Raw genomic sequence first — 14,857 nt, forward strand, 5'->3', positions numbered from 1 at the left:
TGGCACAACCACTAAGAAAATGTGCATAAGGAGAAAAGACTTAAATCTGCAAATAAGATAGACAACGAAAAGACTACGAGGCCTCCCTATTGCCTATCTTATAAAACTCATAAATAGATTCTCACTCATTAACGTACTAAGGAATCGTAGAATCATAGAATTTACAGTGCAGAAGGAGGCCATTCGGCCCATCGAGTCTGCACCGGCTCTTGGAAAGAGCACCCTACCCAAGGTCCACACCTCCACCCCATCCCCATAACCCAGTAACCCCACCTCACACTAAGGGCAATTTTGGAAACTATGGGCAATTTAGCATGGCCAATCCACCTAACCCGCACATCTTTGGACTGTGGGAGGAAACCGGAGCACCCGGGGGAAACCCACGCACACACGGGGAGGATGTGCAGACTCCGCACAGACAGTGACCCAAGCCGGAATCGAACCTGGGACCCTGGAGCTGTGAAGAAATTGTGCTATCCACAATGCTACCGTGCTGCCCGTTGTTGGCTGTATGGGTGTAATATAGTGTTGAAAATTGGACGTTGAGTTTGAGGTATATGTTAGATTCTTAAAAGAAGAAACAATCAATGATTTCAAAAGGAAATTGGTTGGGCACTTGAAGGAAATAAACGTGCAGGGGTGTGGGAACTGAGTGGTGGTGTGTGTCTAGATTGCTCTGCGGGGAGCTGGTATAGACTTGATGAGCCAAATGGCCTTTATGTGTCATAAAGAACTATGAATCCAACATTTATAACATCTGATCACGGGGCCAGCTAGCAGATGCACACTGTTCCTGCAGTAATTAATTTGAGGCTGACAGGACCAACAATTGAAAAGGTCAAAAGTTAATCATTATACCCTCCTGGCACAAAATTGTAACCGTAAATATTCAAAAGTACAAACAGAAATTAGTGTTATGATGGCGATCTAACAGCGCCATAGGTGGATTCAGCTTTTGCTCAAGCTAGGTGCAATGTTTATCGTCTGGGAATAGCCACCAATGCCCTTGGAACAGATGTTGGTGGCATTTGTTGTCCCATAGAATCCCTACAGTGCAGAAACATCTTGAACCAAAAGATCCCTGCCTTCTTTCTCTCTCCTATCCTGCTCAGTTCTTGCCCCAGGAATCAAATCTAGCTGTCCCTCGTTAATCTCTTAATTCGTAGTCTTCCTCACCAACTCCCCTGGTTATTCAATTCAGTTTGCTCTAAGACACTCTGAATAATCTTCAGAATGTTACAGGAGGCAATCCAGAGGTCCCTGAAACCTCCTTTTGACCCTGTCCTCCCAGCCAGATGTGGAACTATACAGGTCATAGAATTTTCATTCTTGGCTTATTAAACAAATCATAGCAAATAGTTCTGGAATGAAAAATAGAATCTTGTATTAGAATGCCTCACGTTAATGAACATCCCATCTGGCATCCTTCCATCTATGAAAGATGATGGGCGTACAGCAACCAAATCCACTTGCTATGCACTTTCGTTGATGAATGAAGAGGCCAATCCTTGAGAGGCAGTTTTGCTACAAGTGCCACACATGAAGCTACCAGCACTCATTGCAGGTTGTTGCTTTTGGCATTGTCATCTGTTGCCAAGCCGCTGGTCACCCTGGCGGTTCATGGCAGCCCACAGGAGATGTTGCTATTTTCCCTCCCAGGTGCGATAATCGATATTTAGGGCCTTCACGTCACACTCACAAGCATCCTTGAAGTGGAGCGTTGGATATGCTATTGGCTGTCTGTCTCCGGATACCTTACCAGACAGAAAGTTCTCGAGTATGCGACCATCTTCTATATGTGCTTGAGCCAATGAAGCCACCTCTGTTTGATGTGCGCGAACAAACCTACGAGCTCTGCCTTTGAGAGGCTGCCAGGCTATGTGCCACAGACAGTGAAAATCGGCAAAATGAAAATCCTATAGGTTTCTGGTAACAATGGACAGATCTCCATTACAAATGAAGAGTGAAACCCACACCATCAAAACGTGGAGATTTACACTGATACCAATCAAAGGATTGCAGAGAGGGAAATATATATAAAATGATGGGAGATGGGGTTGTAACAGAATTGCCTGGGTGAGAGGGGAAAGATGATCTCCCTTTTACTCCCTCCAGTGGGGGTGAGACCCACGCAGGCACAGGGAGAATGTGCTAATTCCACATGGACAGTGACCCAGGGCCGGGATCAAACCCGGGTCCTCGGCGCCAGCTGTGCTGCCCACTGCGGCATCGTGCCGCCCCCAAGGAGGCATCCATTTTGCAATGTATTGTAATTATTTGTATAAGAAATGTTGTTGCTTGAGCAATCTTTTAAAGATTTTGTACTTCATTTTTTAATGTAACCATTGTCTGTAACGGTTAGGAATTACGATTACTGGCAGCACAGTGGTGCAGTGGTTAGCATTGCTGTCTCAGGGCGCCGAGGTCCCAGGTTCGATCCCGGCTCTGGGTCACTGTCCGTGTGGAGTTTGCACATTCTCCCCGCGTTTGCGTGGGTTTCGCCCCCACTACCCAAAGATGTGCAGGGTAGGTGGATTTGCCACACTAAATTGCCCCTTAATTGGAAAAAATGAATTGGGTACTCTAAATTGATTTTTTTTAAATGAATTACAATTACTTGTTTTAATTGTATAATCACAATACTGCACCTGCTATCATGATAATTTTTCAATAGACTCGTTATCTAACTAACTATCTCTCTATCTAACTATCTAACACTACTGACAACTATAGATACCAGTGCCGCCCCGCCTGATACCAGATTTACACCAGCACCTGATATTGTTGCCTCTACCTGCGTGCCTATGGACCAGTGCTGTCATTTACACTCCGAGTTGGTTTTGTGTCTGTTCTGTACCCCTCCATAAGCTAAAATCACATTTATTGTATAATGAATTCCACACTTAACCCCTTAGACCGGATATGGTGTTCACTGGGTAGTTAACTGTTTACAGTTGTACTCAGCAAAAGGCTCAACCAAAATACTCCTTCATAGACGAACATAAGACCATAAAACATAAGAGCATAAATAGGCCACTCGGCCCATCGAGTCTGCTCCGCCATTCAATAATGGCTGATATTTTTCTCATCCCCATTCTCCTGCTTTCATCCCACAACCCCTGATCCCCTTATTCATCATAAAGAGAAACAAATTATTTAGCCCAAACTGTTGCTACAAAGTCGCTTCTGGCTATCAAGGAATACACATCTTAATTGAGGTCAGGAAATTCCCGTGGAGTGTCTTGCGAATTCTAACCTGGACTCCATTGGTTGGCATCACTTAACACACATTACCCACTTCTCCATTTAGTTTCTTTCATTTCCTCCTCTTCCCACTGTCTCTCTCATTTTTTCCCACACCAGTGGAGAGTGCCTTTGATTTTGTAGGCAGTGGATAAAGAAAGGATCATTCGCCAGAACATAACCCTGTGTGTAACGATGTCTGGTTAACAATCCAGGGTTTGTCAGTCACTGGTCTACAATTCTGTGTGGGCTGTTCGCTGGTTAACAATCCAATGTCTGTCAGTCACTGGTTTACAATTCATTGAGGGCTGTTCGCTGGTTAATAATCCAGGGTCTGTCAGTCACTGGTTTACAATTCATTGAGGGCTGTTCGCTGGTTAATAATCCAGGGTCTGTCAGTCACTGGTTTACAATTCAGTGTGGGCTGTTCGCTGGTTAACAATCCAGGGTCTGTCAGTCACTGGTTTACAATTCAGTGAGTGCTGTTCGCTGGTTAACAATCCAGGGTCTGTCAGTCACTGGTTTACAATTCAGTGTGGGCTGTTCGCTGGTTAACAATCTAGGGTCTGTCAGTCACTGGTTTACAATTCAGTGTGGGCTGTTCGCTGGTTAACAATCCAGGGTCTGTCAGTCACTGGTTTACAATTCAGTGTGGGCTGTTCGCTGGTTAACAATCCAATGTCTGTCAGTCACTGGTTTACAATTCATTGAGGGCTGTTCGCTGGTTAATATTCCAGGGTCTGTCAGTCACTGGTTTACAATTCAGTGAGTGCTGTTCGCTGGTTAACAATCCAGGGTCTGTCAGTCACTGGTTTACAATTCAGTGTGGGCTGTTCGCTGGTTAACAATCTAGGGTCTGTCAGTCACTGGTTTACAATTCAGTGTGGGCTGTTCGCTGGTTAACAATCTAGGGTCTGTCAGTCACTGGTTTACAATTCAGTGTGGGCTGTTCGCTGGTTAACAATCCAGGGTCTGTCAGTCACTGGTTTACAATTCAGTGTGGGCTGTTCATTGGTTAACAATCTAGGGTCTGTCAGTCACTGGTTCACAATTCAGTGTGGGCTGTTCGCTGGTTAACAATCCAGGGTCTGTCAGTCACTGGTTTACAATTCAGTGTGGGCTGTTCACTGGTTAACAATCTAGGGTCTGTCAGTCACTGGTTTACAATTCAGTGTGGGCTGATCGCTGGTTAATAATCCAGGGTCTGTCAGTCACTGGTTTACAATTCAGTGTGGGCTGTTCGCTGGTTAACAATCCAGGGTCTGTCAGTCACTGGTTTACAATTCAGTGTGGGCTGTTCACTGGTTAACAATCTAGGGTCTGTCAGTCACTGGTTTACAATTCATTGAGGGCTGTTCGCTGGTTAACAATCCAGGGTCTGTCAGTCACTGGTTTACAATTCTGTGTGGGCTGTTCGCTGGTTAACAATCCAGGGTTTGTCAGTCACTGGTTTACAATTCAGTGTGGGCTGTTCGCTGGTTAACAATCCAGGGTTTGTCAGTCACTGGTTTACAATTCAGTGAGTGCTGTTCGCTGGTTAACAATCTAGGGTCTCTCAGTCACTGGTTTACAATTCAGTGTGGGCTGTTCGCTGGTTAACAATCCAGGGTCTGTCAGTCACTGGTTTACAATTCAGTGTGGGCTGTTCGCTGGTTAACAATCCAGGGTCTGTCAGTCACTGGTTTACAATTCAGCGTGGGCTGTTCACTGGTTAACAATCTAGGGTCTGTCAGTCACTGGTTTACAATTCAGTGAGTGCTGTTCGCTGGTTAACAATCCAGGGTCTGCCAGTCACTGGTTTACAATTCAGTGTGGGCTGTTCGCTGGTTAACAATCCAGGGTCTGTCAGTCACTGGTTTACAATTCAGAGAGTGCTGTTCGCTGGTTAACAATCCAGGGTCTGTCCGTCACTGGTTTACAATTCAGTGAGTGCTGTTCGCTGGTTAATAATCCAGGGTCTGTCAGTCACTGGTTTACAATTCAGTGTGGGCTGTTCGCTGGTTAACAATCCAGGGTCTGTCCGTCACTGGTTTACAATTCAGTGTGGGCTGTTCGCTGGTTAACAATCCAGGGTCTGTCAGTCACTGGTTTACAAGTCAGTGTGGGCTGTTCGCTGGTTAACAATCCAGGGTCTGTCCGTCACTGGTTTACAATTCAGTGTGGGCTGTTCACTGGTTAATAATCCAGGGTCTGTCCGTCACTGGTTTCCAATTCAGTGTGGGCTGTTCGCTGGTTAACAATCCAGGGTCTGTCAGTCACTGGTTTACAATTCAGTGAGTGCTGTTCGCTGGTTAACAATCCAGGGTTTGTCAGGCACTGGTTTACAATTCAGTGTGGGCTGTTCGCTGGTTAACAATCCAAGGTCTGTCAGTCACTGGTTTACAATTCAGTGTGGGCCGTTCGCTGGTTAACAATCCAGGGTCTGTCAGTCACTGGTTTACAATTCAGTGAGTGCTGTTCGCTGGTTAACAATGCAGGGTCTGTTGGTCACTGGTTTACAACTCAGTGAGTGCTGTTCGCTGGTTAACAATCTAGGGTCGGTCGGTCACTGGTTTACAATTCAGTGAGTGTTGTTCGCTGGTTAACAATCCAGGGTCTGTCGGTCACTGGTTTACAATTCAGTGTGGGCTGTTCGCTGGTTAACAATCCAGGGTCTGTCGGTCACTGGTTTACAATTCAGTGTGGGCTGTTCGCTGGTTAACAATCCAACGCCTGTCAGTCACTGGTTTACAACTCAGTGAGTGTTGTTCGCTGGTTAACAATCCAACGCCTGTCAGTCACTGGTTTACAATTCAGTGTGGGCTGTTCGCTGGTTAACAATCCAGGGTCTGTCGGTCACTGGTTTACAATTCAGTGTGGGCTGTTCGCTGGTTAACAATCCAGGGTCTGTCAGTCACTGGTTTACAATTCAGTGTGGGCTGTTCGCTGGTTAACAATCCAGGGTCTGTCAGTCACTGGTTTACAATTCAGTGAGTGCTGTTCGCTGGTTAACAATGCAGGGTCTGTCCGTCACTGGTTTACAATTCATTGAGGGCTGTTCGCTGGTTAATAATCCAGGGTCTGTCAGTCGCTGGTTTACAATTCAGTGTGGGCTGTTCGCTGGTTAATAATCCAGGGTCTGTCGGTCACTGGGTTACAATTCAGTGAGTGCTGTTCGCTGGTTAACAATCCAGGGTTTGTCAGTCACTGGTTTACAAGTCAGTGTGGGCTGTTCGCTGGTTAACAATCCAACGCCTGTCCGTCACTGGTTTACAATTCAGTGTGGGCTGTTCGCTGGTTAACAATCCAGGGCCTGTCCGTCACTGGTTTACAATTCATTGAGGGCTGTTCGCTGGTTAATAATCCAGGGTCTGTCAGTCGCTGGTTTACAATTCAGTGCGGGCTGTTCGCTGGTTAATAATCCAGGGTCTGTCAGTCACTGGTTTACAATTCAGTGAGTGCTGTCACTGGTTAACAATCCAGGGTCTGTCCGTCACTGGTTTACAATTCAGTGTGGGCTGTTCGCTGGTTAATAATCCAGGGTCTGTCAGTCACTGGTTTACAATTCAGTGTGGGCTGTTCACTGGTTAACAATCTAGGGTCTGTCAGTCACTGGTTTACAATTCATTGAGGGCTGTTCGCTGGTTAACAATCCAGGGTCTGTCAGTCACTGGTTTACAATTCTGTGTGGGCTGTTCGCTGGTTAACAATCCAGGGTTTGTCAGTCACTGGTTTACAATTCAGTGTGGGCTGTTCGCTGGTTAACAATCCAGGGTTTGTCAGTCACTGGTTTACAATTCAGTGAGTGCTGTTCGCTGGTTAACAATCTAGGGTCTCTCAGTCACTGGTTTACAATTCAGTGTGGGCTGTTCGCTGGTTAACAATCCAGGGTCTGTCAGTCACTGGTTTACAATTCAGTGTGGGCTGTTCGCTGGTTAACAATCCAGGGTCTGTCAGTCACTGGTTTACAATTCAGCGTGGGCTGTTCACTGGTTAACAATCTAGGGTCTGTCAGTCACTGGTTTACAATTCAGTGAGTGCTGTTCGCTGGTTAACAATCCAGGGTCTGCCAGTCACTGGTTTACAATTCAGTGTGGGCTGTTCGCTGGTTAACAATCCAGGGTCTGTCAGTCACTGGTTTACAATTCAGAGAGTGCTGTTCGCTGGTTAACAATCCAGGGTCTGTCCGTCACTGGTTTACAATTCAGTGAGTGCTGTTCGCTGGTTAATAATCCAGGGTCTGTCAGTCACTGGTTTACAATTCAGTGTGGGCTGTTCGCTGGTTAACAATCCAGGGTCTGTCCGTCACTGGTTTACAATTCAGTGTGGGCTGTTCGCTGGTTAACAATCCAGGGTCTGTCAGTCACTGGTTTACAAGTCAGTGTGGGCTGTTCGCTGGTTAACAATCCAGGGTCTGTCCGTCACTGGTTTACAATTCAGTGTGGGCTGTTCACTGGTTAATAATCCAGGGTCTGTCCGTCACTGGTTTACAATTCAGTGTGGGCTGTTCGCTGGTTAACAATCCAGGGTCTGTCAGTCACTGGTTTACAATTCAGTGAGTGCTGTTCGCTGGTTAACAATCCAGGGTTTGTCAGGCACTGGTTTACAATTCAGTGTGGGCTGTTCGCTGGTTAACAATCCAAGGTCTGTCAGTCACTGGTTTACAATTCAGTGTGGGCCGTTCGCTGGTTAACAATCCAGGGTCTGTCAGTCACTGGTTTACAATTCAGTGAGTGCTGTTCGCTGGTTAACAATGCAGGGTCTGTTGGTCACTGGTTTACAACTCAGTGAGTGCTGTTCGCTGGTTAACAATCTAGGGTCGGTCGGTCACTGGTTTACAATTCAGTGAGTGTTGTTCGCTGGTTAACAATCCAGGGTCTGTCGGTCACTGGTTTACAATTCAGTGTGGGCTGTTCGCTGGTTAACAATCCAGGGTCTGTCGGTCACTGGTTTACAATTCAGTGTGGGCTGTTCGCTGGTTAACAATCCAACGCCTGTCAGTCACTGGTTTACAACTCAGTGAGTGTTGTTCGCTGGTTAACAATCCAACGCCTGTCAGTCACTGGTTTACAATTCAGTGTGGGCTGTTCGCTGGTTAACAATCCAGGGTCTGTCGGTCACTGGTTTACAATTCAGTGTGGGCTGTTCGCTGGTTAACAATCCAGGGTCTGTCAGTCACTGGTTTACAATTCAGTGTGGGCTGTTCGCTGGTTAACAATCCAGGGTCTGTCAGTCACTGGTTTACAATTCAGTGAGTGCTGTTCGCTGGTTAACAATGCAGGGTCTGTCCGTCACTGGTTTACAATTCATTGAGGGCTGTTCGCTGGTTAATAATCCAGGGTCTGTCAGTCGCTGGTTTACAATTCAGTGTGGGCTGTTCGCTGGTTAATAATCCAGGGTCTGTCGGTCACTGGGTTACAATTCAGTGAGTGCTGTTCGCTGGTTAACAATCCAGGGTTTGTCAGTCACTGGTTTACAAGTCAGTGTGGGCTGTTCGCTGGTTAACAATCCAACGCCTGTCCGTCACTGGTTTACAATTCAGTGTGGGCTGTTCGCTGGTTAACAATCCAGGGCCTGTCCGTCACTGGTTTACAATTCATTGAGGGCTGTTCGCTGGTTAATAATCCAGGGTCTGTCAGTTGCTGGTTTACAATTCAGTGCGGGCTGTTCGCTGGTTAATAATCCAGGGTCTGTCAGTCACTGGTTTACAATTCAGTGAGTGCTGTCACTGGTTAACAATCCAGGGTCTGTCCGTCACTGGTTTACAATTCAGTGTGGGCTGTTCGCTGGTTAATAATCCAGGGTCTGTCAGTCACTGGTTTACAATTCAGCGTGGGCTGTTCGCTGGTTAACAATGCAGGGTCTGTTGGTCACTGGTTTACAACTCAGTGAGTGCTGTTCGCTGGTTAACAATCTAGGGTCGGTCGGTCACTGGTTTACAATTCAGTGAGTGCTGTTCGCTGGTTAACAATCCAACGCCTGTCAGTCACTGGTTTACAATTCAGTGTGGGCTGTTCGCTGGTTAACAATCCAGGGTCTGTCGGTCACTGGGTTACAATTCAGTGTGGGCTGTTCGCTGGTTAACAATCCAGGGTCTGTCCGTCACTGGTTTACAATTCAGTGTGGGCTGTTCGCTGGTTAACAATCCAGGGTCTGTCAGTCACTGGTTTACAATTCAGTGAGGGCTGTTCGCTGGTTAACAATACAGGGTCTGTCCGTCACTGGTTTACAATTCATTGAGGGCTGTTCGCTGGTTAATAATCCAGGGTCTGTCAGTCGCTGGTTTACAATTCAGTGTGGGCTGTTCGCTGGTTAATAATCCAGGGTCTGTCGGTCACTGGGTTACAATTCAGTGAGTGCTGTTCGCTGGTTAACAATCCAGGGTTTGTCAGTCACTGGTTTACAAGTCAGTGTGGGCTGTTCGCTGGTTAACAATCCAACGCCTGTCCGTCACTGGTTTACAATTCAGTGTGGGCTGTTCGCTGGTTAACAATCCAGGGCCTGTCCGTCACTGGTTTACAATTCATTGAGGGCTGTTCGCTGGTTAATAATCCAGGGTCTGTCAGTCGCTGGTTTACAATTCAGTGCGGGCTGTTCGCTGGTTAATAATCCAGGGTCTGTCAGTCACTGGTTTACAATTCAGTGAGTGCTGTCACTGGTTAACAATCCATGGTCTGTCCGTCACTGGTTTACAATTCAGTGTGGGCTGTTCGCTGGTTAATAATCCAGGGTCTGTCAGTCACTGGTTTACAATTCAGCGTGGGCTGTTCGCTGGTTAACAATGCAGGGTCTGTTGGTCACTGGTTTACAACTCAGTGAGTGCTGTTCGCTGGTTAACAATCTAGGGTCGGTCGGTCACTGGTTTACAATTCAGTGAGTGCTGTTCGCTGGTTAACAATCCAACGCCTGTCAGTCACTGGTTTACAATTCAGTGTGGGCTGTTCGCTGGTTAACAATCCAGGGTCTGTCGGTCACTGGGTTACAATTCAGTGTGGGCTGTTCGCTGGTTAACAATCCAGGGTCTGTCCGTCACTGGTTTACAATTCAGTGTGGGCTGTTCGCTGGTTAACAATCCAGGGTCTGTCAGTCACTGGTTTACAATTCAGTGAGGGCTGTTCGCTGGTTAATAATCCAGGGTCTGTCCGTCACTGGTTTACAATTCATTGAGGGCTGTTCGCTGGTTAATAATCCAGGGTCTGTCAGTCGCTGGTTTACAATTCAGTGTGGGCTGTTCGCTGGTTAACAATGCAGGGTCTGTCCGTCACTGGTTTACAATTCATTGAGGGCTGTTCGCTGGTTAATAATCCAGGGTCTGTCAGTCACTGGTTTACAATTCAGTGTGGGCTGTTCGCTGGTTAACAATGCAGGGTCTGTCCGTCACTGGTTTACAATTCATTGAGGGCTGTTCGCTGGTTAATAATCCAGGGTCTGTCAGTCACTGGTTTACAATTCAGTGTGGGCTGATCGCTGGTTAACAATCCAGGGTCTGTCGGTCACTGGTTTACAATTCAGTGTGGGCTGTTCGCTGGTTAACAATCCAGGGTCTGTCCGTCACTGGTTTACAATTCATTGAGGGCTGTTCGCTGGTTAATAATCCAGGGTCTGTCAGTCACTGGTTTAGAATTCAGTGTGGGCTGTTCGCTGGTTAACAATCCAGGGTCTGTCAGTCACTGGTTTACAATTCAGTGAGGGCTGTTCGCTGGTTAATAATCCAGGGTCTGTCAGTCGCTGGTTTACAATTCAGTGTGGGCTGTTCGCTGGTTAACAATGCAGGGTCTGTTGGTCACTGGTTTACAATTCAGTGTGGGCTGTTCGCTGGTTAACAATCCAGGGTCTGTCAGTCACTGGTTTACAATTCAGTGAGTGCTGTTCGCTGGTTAACAATCTAGGGTCTGTCCGTCACTGGTTTACAATTCATTGAGGGCTGTTCACTGGTTAATAATCCAGGGTCTGTCAGTCACTGGTTTACAATTCAGTGTGGGCTGTTCGCTGGTTAACAATCCAGGGTCGGTCAGTCACTGGTTTACAATTCAGTGTGGGCTGTTCGCTGGTTAACAATCCAAGGTCTGTCCGTCACTGGTTTACAATTCATTGAGGGCTGTTCGCTGGTTAATAATCCAGGGTCTGTCAGTCACTGGTTTACAATTCAGTGTGGGCTGTTCGCTGGTTAACAATCCAGGGTCTGTCAGCCACTGGTTTACAATTCAGTGTGGGCTGTTCGCTGGTTAACAATGCAGGGTCTGTCCGTCACTTGTTTACAATTCATTGAGGGCTGTTCGCTGGTTAATAATCCAGGGTCTGTCAGTCACTGGTTTACAATTCAGTGTGGGCTGTTCGCTAGTTAACAATCCAGGGTCTGTCAGTCACTGGTTTACAATTCAGTGAGTGCTGTTCGCTGGTTAACAATCCAGGGTCTGTCAGCCACTGGTTTACAATTCAGTGTGGGCTGTTCGCTGGTTAACAATGCAGGGTCTGTCCGTCACTTGTTTACAATTCATTGAGGGCTGTTCGCTGGTTAACAATCCAGGGTCTGTCAGTCACTGGTTTACAATTCAGCGTGGGCTGTTCGCTGGTTAACAATGCAGGGTCTGTCCGTCACTGGCTTACAATTCAGTGAGTGCTGTTCGCTGGTTAACAATCCAGGGTCTGTCAGTCACTGGTTTACAATTCAGTGTGGGCTGTTCGCTGGTTAACAATCCAGGGTCTGTCCGTCACTGGTTTACAATTCAGTGTGGGCTGTTCGCTGGTTAATAATCCAGGGTCTGTCCGTCACTGGTTTACAATTCAGTGAGTGCTGTTCGCTGGTTAACAATCCAGGGTCTGTCCGTCACTGGTTTACAATTCAGTGTGGGCTGTTCGCTGGTTAACAATCCAGGGTCTGTCCGTCACTGGTTTACAATTCAGTGAGTGCTGTTCGCTGGTTAACAATCCAGGGTCTGTCCGTCACTGGTTTACAATTCAGTGAGTGCTGTTCGCTGGTTAACAATCCAGGGTCTGTCCGTCACTGGTTTACAATTCAGTGTGGGCTGTTCGCTGGTTAACAATCCAGGGTCTGTCAGTCACTGGTTTACAATTCAGTGTGGGCAGTTCGCTGGTTAACAATACAGGGTCTGTCCGTCACTGGTTTACAGTTCAGTGTGGGCTGTTCGCTGGTTAACAATCCAGGGTCTGTCAGTCACTGGTTTACAATTCAGTGAGTGCTGTTCGCTGGTTAACAATACAGGGTCTGTCGGTCACTGGTTTACAATTCAGTGAGTGCTGTTCGCTGGTTAACAATACAGGGTCTGTCGGTCACTGGTTTACAATTCAGTGAGGGCTGTTCGCTGGTTAATAATCCAGGGTCTGTCGGTCACTGGTTTACAATTCAGTGTGGGCTGTTCGCTGGTTAACAATCCAGGGTCTGTCCGTCACTGGTTTACAATTCAGTGAGTGCTGTTCGCTGGTTAACAATGCAAGGTCTGTCCGTCACTGGTTTACAATTCAGTGTGGGCTGTTCGCTGGTTAACAATCCAGGATTTTTCAGTCACTGGTTTACAATTCAGTGCGGGCTGTTCACGGGCAGCACGGTAGCATTGTGGATAGCACACTTGCTTCACAGCTCCAGGGTCCCAGGTTCGCTTCCGGCTTGGGTCACTGTCTGTGCTGAGTCTGCACATCCTCCCAGTGTGTGCGTGGGTTTCCTCCGGGTGCTCCGGTTTCCTCCCACTGTCCAAAGATGTGCAGGTTAGGTGGATTGGCCATGATAAATTGCCCTTAGTGTTCAAAATTGCCCTTAGTGTTGGGTGGGGTTACTGGGTTATGGGGCTAGGGTGGAGGTGTTGACCTTGGGTAGGGTGCTCTTTCCAAGAGCAGGTGCGACTCGATGGGCGGAATGGCCTCCTTCTGCACTGTAAATTCTATGATCTATGATTAACAATACAGGGTCTGTCAATCATTGGTTTACAATTCATTGAGGGCTGATCGCTGGTTAACATTGCAGGGTCTGTCAGTCACTGGTTTACAATTCAGTGTGGGCAGTTCGCTGGTTAACAATACAGGGTCTGTCCGTCACTGGTTTACAATTCAGTGAGTGTTGTTCGCTGGTTAACAATCCAACGCCTGTCAGTCACTGGTTTACAATTCAGTGTGGGCTGTTCGCTGGTTAACAATCCAGGGTCTGTCAGTCACTGGTTTACAATTCAGAGTGGGCTGTTCGCTGGTTAACAATGCAGGGTCTGTCGGTCACTGGTTTACAATTCAGTGAGTGCTGTTCGCTGGTTAACAATCCAGGGCCTGTCAGTCACTGGTCTACAATTCTGTGTGGGCTGTTCGCTGGTTAACAATCCAGTGTCTGTCCGTCACTGGTTTACAATTCAGTGAGTGCTGTTCGCTGGTTAACAATGCAGGGTCTGTCGGTCACTCGTTTACAATTCAGTGAGTGCTGTTCGCTGGTTAACAATCCAGGGTCTGTCAGTCACTGGTTTACAATTCAGAGTGGGCTGTTCGCTGGTTAACAATGCAGGGTCTGTCGGTCACTGGTTTACAATTCAGTGAGTGCTGTTCGCTGGTTAACAATGCAGGGTCTGTCAGTCACTGGTTTACAATTCAGTGTGGGCTGTTCGCTGGTTAACAATCCAGGGTCTGTCGGTCACTCGTTTACAATTCAGTGAGTGCTGTTCGCTGGTTAACAATCCAGGGTCTGTCAGTCACTGGTTTACAATTCAGTGAGTGCTGTTCGCTGGTTAACAATGCAGGGTCTGTCGGTCACTCGTTTACAATTCAGTGAGTGCTGTTCGCTGGTTAACAATCCAGGGTCTGTCAGTCACTGGTTTACAATTCAGAGTGGGCTGTTCGCTGGTTAACAATGCAGGGTCTGTCCATCACTGGTTTACAATTCAGTGAGTGCTGTTCGCTGGTTAACAATCCAGGGTCTGTCCGTCACTGGTTTACAATTCAGTGTGGGCTGTTCGCTGGTTAACAATCCAGGGTCTGTCAGTCACTGGTTTACAATTCAGTGTGGGCTGTTCGCTGGTTAATAATCCAGGGTCTGTCCATCACTGGTTTACAATTCAGTGAGTGCTGTTCGCTGGTTAATAATCCAGGGTCTGTCAGTCACTGGTTTACAATTCAGTGTGGGCTGTTCGCTGGTTAACAATCCAGGGTCTGTCCGTCACTGGTTTACAATTCAGTGAGTGCTGTTCGCTGGTTAACAACCCATGGTCAATGCCAATTTTATGAGGCGGATGCTAGGACGCATTCCGGACCTAGAGATGGGAAAGCTGATAATGGGGGGAGATTTTAATACGGTGTTGGAACCAGGGCTGGATAGGTCGAAGTCCAGGACTGGAAGGAGGCCGGCAGCAGCCAAGGTACTTAAAGATTTTATGGAGCAGATGGGAGATGTAGACCCGTGGAGATTTAGCAGACCTAGGAGTCAGGAGTTCTCGTTTTTCTCCTATGTCCATAAAGTCTACTCGCGAATAGACTTTTTAGTGCTGGGAAGGGCGTTGATCCCGAAGGTGAGGGGAACGGAGTATACGGCTATAGCCATTTCGGATCACGCTCCACACTGGGTAGACTTGGAGATAGGGGAGGAAACAGGAGGGCGCCCATCTGGAGAATGGACATGGGACTAATGGCAGATGAGGGGGGGTCC

At 47.3% G+C, this 14,857-nt stretch overlaps 1 protein-coding gene across 2 annotated transcripts in view; it reads right to left on the minus strand.

Annotated features, from left to right (window-relative positions):
- The window catches only part of rnf24 (ring finger protein 24), a 224,492-nt gene that overhangs the window by 81,509 nt on the left and 128,126 nt on the right, over positions 1 to 14,857 (minus strand). The gene's annotated exons all lie outside the window — the stretch shown is intronic.

Source organism: Scyliorhinus torazame, chromosome 3 (assembly GCF_047496885.1).
Source record: "Scyliorhinus torazame isolate Kashiwa2021f chromosome 3, sScyTor2.1, whole genome shotgun sequence".
In the NCBI taxonomy this organism is placed as follows: domain Eukaryota; kingdom Metazoa; phylum Chordata; class Chondrichthyes; order Carcharhiniformes; family Scyliorhinidae; genus Scyliorhinus; species Scyliorhinus torazame.